The sequence below is a fragment of the Arachis ipaensis genome, chromosome B10 (assembly GCF_059453495.1).
Source record: "Arachis ipaensis isolate K30076 ecotype BB chromosome B10, ASM5945349v1, whole genome shotgun sequence".
Classification (NCBI taxonomy): domain Eukaryota; kingdom Viridiplantae; phylum Streptophyta; class Magnoliopsida; order Fabales; family Fabaceae; genus Arachis; species Arachis ipaensis.
This window is the reverse complement of record NC_142435.1, coordinates 130,140,430-130,152,599: the sequence shown is the minus strand read 5'-3', so window position 1 is coordinate 130,152,599 and position 12,170 is coordinate 130,140,430. Positions and strand designations below refer to the sequence as shown.

At 38.8% G+C, this 12,170-nt stretch overlaps 1 pseudogene; it reads left to right on the top strand.

Moving 5' to 3' along the window:
* The first annotated feature begins 2,991 nt into the window (after positions 1 to 2,991).
* LOC148581714 (uncharacterized) lies at positions 2,992 to 4,032 on the top strand (annotated as a pseudogene).
* The last annotated feature ends 8,138 nt before the right edge of the window (positions 4,033 to 12,170 follow it).

Here is a 12,170-nt window from a genome sequence, read left to right as displayed (position 1 = left end):
TGCTAGTCGTCCAACAGGTAAACGATTTCTTTCAAGTGAAGAACCCTCTATTAGCAAAATATTTGGATATTGTCAAAAACATTATTTCTAACTTCTCAAAAATTGAGGTCCTTTACATATCCCGTGAGCACAACAACCGAGCTGATATCTTATCTAAGCTCGCCAGCACACAAACACCAGCTTCTACTTTATATCAGTCTGTGCTACACGAACCGAGTATAAAACTAACCAAATGCTAAGTACTACACAGGAAGAAGATTAGCGTACACCTTACATAGAATATCTGAAGACTGGAGTAATGCCAGACCAAATCACTAATGGTCAGTGATTTTGCCGGCAGGCATCTTTCTTTACTATATATAACAATTCTCTATATAGGCGAGGATTTTCTTGCCCAATTCTTAAGTGTCTTTCCAAGTCGGAGGCCGAACTTGCGCTTGCAGAAGTACATGAGGGTATATATGGCACTCATGTTGGAGCTCGAAGCTTTTCATCTAAAATACTACGCGCTGGCTTCTTTTGGATAACTTTGCAATAAGATTGTAATAACAAAGTCAAACATTGTGACAATTTCCAAAAACACAGCCCAATCACCCACATTCCATCCGAGGAACTCCCCAGCTCCGAGATAAGTTGGCCTTTCAATCACTGGAGGCTCGATATCCTCGGCCCTTTCCCCCTAGAAAAGAGGTAGGTAAAATTTTTGGTCGTCGCAATCGATTACTTTTCAAAATGGATAGAGGCCCAACGCCTAGCCAAAATAACATCAGAATAAATGATCTACTTTGTATGGAAGAATATTATCTGCAGAATTGGCATACCTCGGCACATTATCATTTATAATGGTTGCCAGTTCGCCGATCACAAGTTTACCTCTTTTTTGCAGAATCTCAAAGTCAATCATCACTTCTCATCAGTAGAACACCTTCAAACAAACGACTTACCAGAAGCCGCAAACAAGGTCATTGATGCGTGAGCATCTTTCTTACCTTTTCCTAGTGAATTTGCATTTAATTTGTGAAGTTTTATCAAGAATTAATTATCTTTTAGCCACTATGGATACTACTTTGAGTCTTGTGCAATTATGTTTATTTCAGGTAGCATTCAGATGGATTTGATGGAGTTTCTGTAGAGAAAGAAAAGAAACCACGGAGCTGACCAGCGAGGAGCGACACGTGCGCGTGCTTGACGCGTGCGCGTGATTTGGAGCTGTCCATGGCGACGCGTGCGCGTACCTGACGCGTACGCGTGAAAAGCGAAGTTGCACAGCGACGTGTGCGCGTACCTGATGCGTACGCGTGACACGCGAAGAAGACAATCAACGCATACGCATGACTGACGCGTACGCGTGACATGCGCGACATGCAGAATTCGCAAAAAATGCTGGGGGCGATTTCAGGCCGAGTTTCGACCCAATTTTCGGCCCAGAAACACAGACTAGAGCCAGGGGATAGCAGAGATGCAAGAGAAATTCACACAAGAATGGTTATGCCTACTCCAAGTTAGGCGTAGACCCTACGAAGCAAGTGGTCCCCATCCATCAATTGAAGACATGTTGATTGCTTTAATTAATTCAGATTTAAACTTTATTTTATTTAAAAATAGGAAAAGATATTATTTTAGTTTTACAAGATAGATTTTAAATTAATTAGGATTAGATATAAAAGGGGTTTCCAACAGGGGATTCCAGCACAACATTATTCCATTCCAATTTACATTTCATCAGAATCCTAAATTTTCTCTTTGAATCATGAGCAACTAAACCTCCACTGTTAAGGTTAGGAGCTCTGTCTATTTGTATGGATTGATTCTATTGTTTTCTTTATTTTAATTCATGTTTTGATTTATATTTCAAGAAATTATTTTCGTTCTTTATTTTATGAACTTGGGTGGAACGGAAGTATGATCCATGTTCTAATTGAGTTCTTGTATAACTTGAAAAAGCTCTTTACTTGAACAATAGCTTAAAAACAAATTCTCCTAAATTTTAAATTATTTGAATTTAACGGGATACGTGACATATAATCCTTTTATATTTGGGTAATTAGGATTTCTGTGGCATATAAACTAGAATTAAGCTTCACCCTCCAATTGGAATTAATTGACCAAGGAATTGGCTGTTGATGAATTTTAGAGGAGACTAGGAAGGTCTAAGAAATTAGGGTCTAGTCACATATAGTTTGCCATGAATTGAATCTTGCATGATTAAAATAAATTAATAAGAAAAATCAATCCGAAAAATAGATAACTCTGAAGCCTTAACTGCCTTTTCCATATTTTATTCCTAACCTATTTACTTGCTCTTTTAATATTCTTTATATTGTTTAATATCTTTAAACTCTCAAACATTACTTTCTGTTTGCCTAACTAAGTAAATCAAGTAACCATTGTTGCTTAGTCCTTCAATCCTCGTGGGATCGACCCTCACTCACCTGAGGTATTACTTGGTACGACCCGGTGCACTTGCCGGTTAGTAGTGTGGTTATAAATTCCGCACCAAATTTTTGGCGCCGTTGCCTGGGATTGATAGTGATTAACAACTATTAGTTGTTTGATTGCTTAGATTAGGCGTCTTAGTTTTAATTTTATTTAAATTTTGCTTATTATTTTCGAAAATTTTTTTTAATAAATAGCACTAATATTTTTCCTTAATTTCTGAAATTAAGTTTGGTGTCACATAGTTAATTTTATTTTAATTTTCTTGTTTATTTTTCCTTTTAATTTTTGAAAATTTCTGTTTAATTTCAGTTATCATTTTTGAAATTTATTTATATATTTTATTTAGTATTTTTATTTTATTATTTTATACAAGATACCTCACTGGGACTTCTTTGCACTCTGACGTAGAGAATCCCATCTTTTCTTGTCTTCTATTTGTTTATGCGCAGGAACAGAGACAAGGAACCTCTTTTAGACCTTGATCCAGAACCTGAAAGAACTTTCAGGCGGCGTTTACAACAAACAAGACTTTGCAAGGGTGCAGAATCCAGTATGGATCATAATAATGCTGTTAATGCCAATGTGGCAAATCCGAATGGGAATGAAGAACAAAGGAGAGTACTTGGCTCTTACTCTACTCCTACTACAGATCTTTATGGAAAAAGCATTGTGGTGCCTCCTATAGCTGCGAACAACTTTGATTTGAAGCCACAATTGGTCACCCTGGTGCAACAAAACTGCCAGTATCATGGTCTTCCCCACGAAGACCCAAATCAATTTATTTCTAATTTTCTGCAGATTTGTGATACTGTGAAGACAAATGGAGTGAACCCAGAGGTGTACAAACTCATGCTCTTCCCGTTTGCTTTGAGGGATGGAGCAAAGTTATGGCTAGATTCCTGACCCAAGGAGAGTTTAGATACTTGGGACAAGGTTGTTACTGAGTTTCTTACTAAATTTTTCCCACTAAAGAAGCTAACTAAGCTTAGGGTTGAGGTTCAGACCTTCAGGCAGAGGGATGGTGAAACTCTTTATGAAGCTTGGGAGAGGTACAAGCTACTGATTAGGCAATGCCCTCCGGACATGTTCTCTAAATGGACCCAACTAGACATCTTCTATGAAGGCTTGGGTGAAATGTCCAAGATGTGCTTAAATAATTCTGCAGGTGGTTCATTACACAAGAAGAAGACACCAGAGCAGACTATTGAGCTTATTGAATTGGTTGCTAGCAACCAATATTTATACTCATCTAACAGGAATCCTGTGAACTCTGAGATTCCTCAGAAGAATGGTGTTATAGAAGTAGAAGCTCTTAATGCTCTTCTTGCTCAGAATAAGCTTATGTCTCAGCAAATAAGTCTGCTTACTCAACAGATGGATGGAATGCAAGTCTCAGCTATCAACACCCAAAACCCATCTCAAGAGATCTCTTATGATATGACAGGTAATTTTGTGCAAAATGATAATTATGATTATCCTCACTCCTCTTCTGAACATGTCAATTACATGGGGAGTGCTCCTAGAAATTCTAATAATGATCCCTATTCTCAGACCTACAATCAGGGGTGGAGAAATCACCCAAATTTTGGGTAGAGGGACCAACCTCAGAGACCTCAAAATTTCAACAATAACTCTCAGGGTGGCTTCCAACAGAACAATTACAATAACTGTCAATTTCAGTCTCAGCAGCAACAACCACCTCAGCAGGCAAACTCTAAATCCCAAGAAGATTCCAATTGGGAGATGATGAGGAGTTATATGAAGGAAATTAGAGCATCAATCAAGAATTTGGAGATTCAGATGGGTCAAATAGCCACAAGAGTTAATGAAATTGATCAGAGGACCACTAATAGCCTTCCTGGTAATACAATTCCAAATCCAAGAGAGGAATGCAAGTCTATCACTTTGATAAGTAGACAAGTGGCAAGTATTAAAGCACAAGTTAATAAGGAGCCAGTTGAAAAAGAAGATTGCAAGGGTATTCAATTGAGAAGTGGTAAAGTAGCTGGCTCTGAGACCAAGGTCAATGAAGAGTTAGTTGAAAAAGAAGCTCCAGAAGAGAAGAAGGAAGAAGTAGAGCACGTCCCTCCAAAGCGTGCAGACAACCTGTTCCCTGACTCTCTTGACACTTATCCTACATTGCCAAAGGCTCCTGAGTACAAGCTTAAAATGTCATATCCTCAGAGACTTCAAAAGGAGACCAAGGACAAGCAATTTTCAAAATTCTTGGAAATTTTCAGAAAGTTGCAAATCAATATTCTTTTTGCTGAGGTTTTGGAGCAAATTCCTATCTATGTCAAGTTCATGAAGGAGCTATTGTCAAAGAAGAAGCCTTTAAGGGGAGATGAGACAGTGGTCCTGACTAAAAAATACAGTGCTATCATTCAGAATAACTTACCAAAGAAGATGCCAGACCCAGGGAGCTTTCAAATTCTATGCACCATTAGGAGCACAACTTTTGAGAAAGCCCTATGTGATCTGGGGGAAAGCATAAATCTAATGCCCTTATTTGTGATGAAGAAGCTAAAAATCCAAGAGGCACAACCCACAAAGATAGCATTACAGATGGCAGACAAATCTATGAAGCCTGCATACGGATTAGTGGAGAATATCTTGGTCAAAGTGGGTAAGTTCTTCCTCCCAGCAGATTTTGTGATTCTTGACACAAAGGAGGATGAGAATGCCTCTATAATCCTAGGAAGACCATTCCTAGCCACTGGGAGAGCTTTAATTGATGTAGAAGTGGGTGAATTAATGCTTAGAGTGCATAATGAGCAACTGGTCTTTCATGTCTTCAAAGATATACATTCAACAGGTGAAGAAGAGAGGTGCATGCAGACTGAGCTTATTGATCCAACCCTTCAAAAACCCCTGATGATGCACAGCAAAATCTGCAGTTGGACCCTCCTTTAGTGACAATCAATAAAATTTCTCCTGACATCAAACCTAAGTTTGGTGTTGAGAATATATTATCCACCAAGGGAGAGGGTCCTAAAAAGAAAGTACCCAGGGGATGGAGAAACAAAAAGATCCCCACTGAAGGTTTCTCCCCAGGAATGAAAGTGGTGTTGACTAGGAATCCAGTGTGGATTTATATAGTAAACAGAATCCTCTCTCTAGAGCATATTGAGCTAATTTATGGAGACACAGAAAAGAAGTTCAAAGTAAGGGGTGAAGAGCTGAGCCCCTATGATCCTCCTCTTTAGAGGAGCTGACCGTCAAGCTAGTGACGGTAAAGAAGCGCTTGTCGGGAGGCAACCCGATAATTTCGTATCCTTAGTTATTTTTTGTAGTAGTAGTTTCATTACTTATTTGATTTTTATTGAGTTTTTACTGTTTTTCTAATCATGCAGCTATTTTATAACAGAAACCGAACACTTCAGGCGACACAAAAAAAAAACTACAAGCACACGACGCGCAAGCGTCGCTGACGTGTACGCGTCATATGTGTGTGCGTGAAAAATAAAATTTCACAGAGTTGAGTAGGAGTGGGGCTGGAACTGTGTTGGGCGCATAAGCCGCATCACGCGTACGCGTCCCCGACGCGTGCGCGTCGTTTGTGCAAATGGCCACCCATGCGTGCGCGTCCCTGACGCGTACGCGTGACCCTAAAAATCGGCGTCAATGAATGTTTGGGCAAAGAGTTGTGATGGCTTGGGGCTAGAAGTATGCTAGAGGCACAAAGTTGATCACGCGTACGCATCCCTGACGCGTGCGCGTCCTTTCCCCAAATGGCGATCTACGCGTGCGCGTGCCTGACGCGCACGCGTCATCTGAAATTAGGGCGACGCGTACGCGTCACATGCGACGCCCAAATTAAACCCCTCAGCGCCTGATTTCAAATCATCCACCCCCAATCCTAATCCTCTCTTGTTCTTTTATCATTTTATTCATCTTTCATCTTACTATTTGTTTTTGTTTTCAGTTCTTCTTTGCTTGAGGACAAGCAAACCTTTAAGTTTGGTGTTGTCGCTACGCTTATGGCTTTTCTGCTTACTTTAATAGCACCAAAGGGAGATGAATGTTCTTCATGGAGGAATGAGATGACCACTAGCATAGCTGAGGTGGTTGAGTTCCTTTCATTCTATTTCTCTTCCGTTCTTATTTTTTTTTGTTTTCTATTTTCTGTTGCTTTGATTGCCTACATGATCTTTAGTACTTTCAATTCTTAGAATTAGTTTCATTCTGTTAATTGTCTCATGTACCGCTCACTGAACTTGAATCTAAAAAGAAAAATAAAGTGATGTATTACATGAGAAATTGAGTTTATATTGAAGAATAGTCTCATTCATTCAAATATGGTGGTATTTTCTGTGACTCTGAATGCATGACATGAACAGTGCATAATTAAATTTGAATCAAAGAATGTTGATGTATAAAGAACAGGGATTTAGAGAATTATTATGACTTCTCTGAAATAAACAAAAGTTTAATCCTTGAAGCAAAAGAAACAGCATTGAAAAAAAAGAAGAGATATAAAAGCAAGGTCCAAGGTTCTGAGCATCAATGACTAGGGAAGTCAGACATGATTAAAAACTCAAAGAGTTGTTTCCCTAGTTATATTCTTGTGGTGTTCTTGTGTCAAGTAATCCTTGAGACAAAACATTTAGAGTCGGGATTAATTGCAATTAGAAGAGTATGCCAAAGGCTTTGAGCACCACTGTCTGGGAGTAGCTGAAAGAAAAATCAGAACTTAAAGAGAGTTTCCCAGTTAAGTGTTTGTGGTGTTTCTGTGTCAAGTGAAGCTTGAGACAAAATATTTAAAGTCACGGCTAGGCTCAAGGTGCAAAGCACCAAAGAAAAGAAAAATTGCTGTGTTCAAGGGTTAAATTGAGTTACAAAAGATCAGAGAATTCATAATATTATCCGGATTCTAATTCCGAATGACACTGACATTCTTCTGATTCAAAGGAGAGTGAGATGCCAAAACTATTCAGGATTGCAGTTGTAAACCCCACTATAAGAAGAGATATGAGCTTAATTGAACACGCACTCTCATGCAAATTCACATCCTAAGGTTATATTAGTTTAGTTGCTTAAGGACAAGTAATAATTCAAGTTTGGTATTGTGATGCGTGAGCATCTTTCTTACCTTTTTCTAGTAAATTTGCATTTAATTTGTTAAGTTTTATCAAGAATTAATTATCTTTTAGCCACTATGGATGCTACTTTGAGTCTTGTGAAATTATGTTTATTTTAGGTAGCATTCAGATGGATTTGATGGAGTTTCTGTAGAGAAAGAGAAGAAACCACGGAGCTGACCAACGAGGAGCGACGCGTGCGCGTGCCTGACGTGTGCGCGTGATTTGGAGCTGTCCATGGCAACGCGTGCGCGTACCTGACGTGTACGCGTGAAAAGCGAAGTTGCATAGTGACGCGTGCGCATACCTGACACGTACGCGTGACACTCGAAGAAGACCATCGACGCGTACGCATGACTGACGCATACGCGTGACATGCGCGACATGCAGAATTCGCAAAAAATGCTGGGGGCAATTTCAGGCCAAGTTTCGACCCAGTTTTCGGTCCAGAAACACATACTAGAGCCAGGGGATAGCAGAGACGCAAGGGAAATTCACACAAGAATGGTTATGCCTACTCCAAGTTAGGCGTGGACCCTACGAAGCAAGTGGTCCCCATCCATCAATTGAAGACATGTTGATTGCTTTAATTAATTCAGATTTAAACTTTATTTTATTTAAAAATAGGAAAAGATATTATTTTAGTTTTAGAAGATAGATTTTAAATTAATTAGGATTAGATATAAAAGGGGATTCCAACAGGGGAATTCCAGCACAACATTATTCCATTTCAATTTACATTTCATCAGAATCCTAAATTTTCTCTTTGAATCATGAGCAACTAAACCTCCACTGTTAAGGTTAGGAGCTCTGTCTATTTGTATGGATTGATTCTATTGTTTTCTTTATTTTAATTCATGTTTTGATTTATATTTCAAGAAATTGTTTTCGTTCTTTATTTATGAACTTGGGTGGAACGGAAGTATGACCCATGTTCTAATTGAGTTCTTGTATAACTTGGAAAGGCTCTTTACTTGAACAACAGCTTGAAAACAAATTCTCCTAAATTTTAAATTATTTGGATTTAACGGGATACGTGACATATAATCCTTTTATATTTGGGTAATTAGGATTTCTGTGGCATATAAACTAGAATTAAGCTTCATCCAATTGGAATTAATTGACCAAGGAATTGGCTGTTGATGAATTTTAGAGGAGACTAGGAAGGTCTAAGGAATTAGGGTCTAGTCACATATAGTTTGCCATGAATTGAATCTTACATGATTAAAATAAATTAATAAGAAAAATCAATCCGGAAATAGATAACTCTGAAGCCTTAACTGCCTTCTCCATATTTTATTCCGAACCTATTTACTTGCTCATTTAATATTCTTTACATCGTTTAATGTCTTTGAACTCTCAAACATTACTTTCTGTTTGCCTAACTAAGTAAATCAAGTAACCATTGTTGCTTAGTCCTTCAATCCTCGTGGGATCGACCCTCACTCACCTGAGGTATTACTTGGTACGACCCGGTGCACTAGTCGGTTAGTAGTGTGGTTATAAATTCCGCACCAGTCATCTTACATGATTTACACAAAAAACTTGGTGATGCAAAAGGCCTATGGGCCGAATTAATACCAGAAGTAATCTGGGGATACAACACTAAAATCCACTCCATAAAAAAAGAAACACCCTTTCGTTTGGTGTACGGATCTGAAGCTATGATACCCTTAGAGGTATCTCAGTAATCAACAGAGCTCAAATGGACGACCAACATCAAGCTCGGCAGCTAGACCTCGAAATACTTGAAGAACTCAAGGATGTTGCAACTCTTCGGCTCCGAGCAGCACAACATATCATAGCTTGGTGCCACAACACCAACATCCATCCCCGATCATTCAATCTAAATGACTTGGTTCTTTGGAAAATAGAGCAGGCCCGCCGACCACCATCACATGGAAAGCTCGCCGCAAATTGGGAAGGTCCATTCAGAATTGATGAAATCCTGGGAAATGGAGCATATCGACTCCAATCTTTGAATGGTACAACCATACCTAATACATGGAATGTCTCTTTTTTAAAATAATACTTTAGTTAAAGTCAGGGACAGGCTTGTACTCTTTTTCCTACTACCAAGATTTTTTTCAAAAGGGCGTTGCTTGGAGAGGTTTTAACGAGGCACGCGTACTTGTGCCTTTATAATCAAAGGTCATATCAATATATAATTCAATATTGTAGTTTTGTTCTGTCTTTTTACATACCTATCATTCTACCATTGCCTAAATTCACAAACCTGTCAAGTCGAACCTCCGAACTATATCTCAATTCCGATCAATGCTCGCCAAACCAAATTTTAAACACCGTCAGATATAACGATCAATCAAACTAATGACTAAACGTCATACAACACAAATACCTTAATTGTATTCCTGTCAACTAGATAATACAAATTCCTAACGCATATCATGCAACAAAATTAACTCAGCAAACAACCACATTCGGTTCACATAACAAAACAAACAGACAAATCCAAACACTCCATAGGGAGTACAAAATAACCAACAAGTATCCATAGTCAAATATAAGCTCCTTATACGAGCAAACAAAATCAAACCCAGCATAAAACAAATATGAACAAAATAAAGTTTATTATACAGCCTCTTAAGTGTTTTCATCCTCATCCTCGACTTCTCCATCATTATCAACCAATACCCCATCAAGAATAATCTTCCCTGATTCCATCTGGGAAAAGTCAAAATCAGGAACTAGAAACTTCGCCTGAAGCGAGGCACGCTCAAAACCCTCCACAAATGAATCTAGTATTTCAGTCTCTTTACTCTTCTCCATCTCTTTCAATCTAGCAGTAACTTCGATCACTTGACTCCTCATACTAGAAAGGTTGTTTTCCTTCTTCTTCAAATCCTCAACCTCCTTCGCATAATTCTCCTTCATTAACTCCAACTCTTTTTCCTTATTAGCTAACTTACCCTCTAGATCAGCAATAATATTCTTTTTTAAAGCTAATTCTTCCTTTATCAAATTCAAATCTTCCTTTTGACCAGCAAGCTTCTTATGCTTCACCTCCTGGCTTCGACCTAAGCTAGCCAACCGCAACCCAACAACCTAAACAAAAACACAGTCACATAACACAACATTATCAAATGAAAGTAAACCACACAATCATACCTACATATACTGGCCAATGGAAACATCCCCGACCTCATTGGCTAATGTCACATCTGCCGGCGACTGACAAACCTCGTCGGCAACGACCATATAGGAAAAATCCCTACCCCAAATAGAGGATCCGCCACTATGGTTGGCAACATCATGCAGTTTTTTTCTGATTATCCATAAATGAATGGATTTCCTCAATCGGAACCTCCCCTCCATTTTCATCAGAATCCTCGGATAAGTCAACAATATCTGATTTCCTTTTCTTAAGTATCACCTTCTTCCTTTTTGGGCGAGGTTGATTAACCTTACCCACACCAGCTCCCTTATCTGGTTTTGAAGTCCACCCTTCCTTTTCAGGATTTTTGCTTTTCACCCAAACTCTCAACGTAGCTGCAGACACCCCGGGATATTTTCCACCTGGAATACATACAGATCAACAATTATTAATAGCTCAAATCAATAACTACATAGCTATATCTGAGCACCTCACCTAGATAATCTGCAACGGCTTGTCTATTGTCATTCCACTGAAGTATATCAAAAACCGATATTAACTCTTTTTGGTTAACAAACTCTACCAAAAACTCAATAATGCATTCATTCCTCGGACTAATGGTCTCAGAACCTAATATATTTTGAGATTCTGAGCACCACCACAAAGGAAACCTTTTCCCAAGCTCCTCATCCAAATAAAAGGAAAACTCATTTTCAGCATACCTAACCTTCACAAACATTTCTTTAAACTCCTTGAAAGAGGACTTATACAACTTAAAAATTGCAAATCCTGGCGAACTATTCAAGTTCACCCAGCCACTCTTCCAAACACCCTTATCTTGAAACATTGAGAAGAACAACTCCAGAGTCAGATCTTCCTCCAGAAACTCCATCAACACCTCATAACTTCGTAGAAAAGCCCAACCATTGCGATGAAGTTGAGAGGGTGCGCAGTCCAACTGCCTCAACACCTAACATTGGAAATCTGTGAACGGAAGCTTCACCCTCAACTCTTCCAACACACAACTGAACATGTAGAAAAACTTGAAACCCTCCCCCTTATGAAAAACTCGATCATGAGCAGAACATAGCAGTAACTCTACATGCACACCAGAGCCTTTCCTAACTATCCTATTCACATCAATCTCTTTTACTGCATCTTCATCAACAAACAAAGAAACCCGTTTTTGAACATCCTCATTCACCCACTCATCCGTCCAGTCAATTTTTCCCTTTTTCTCTTTCTCAAAACCCATCACCAATGACCCAGGAAAATAACAGGAGAAGAAAAATAAACTGAAAAAGCTAAATAGAATAGGAAACGTACCTCTCTTACTCATCTCTTTCCCACAGACGCTTTTTTATAATAAGCAAGAAAATGTATCCCATTTGAATTCCAAAGTACTTAATTAACCATGACAAAACTGCTTGGATTTCACCAAACCATCCCATCAGTTACATCCACGATGCAGAAGGCCTCGGGAACACGCACATTTTCACATCCTCATTTAATCCATCTCTCTCTCTCTCTCTCTC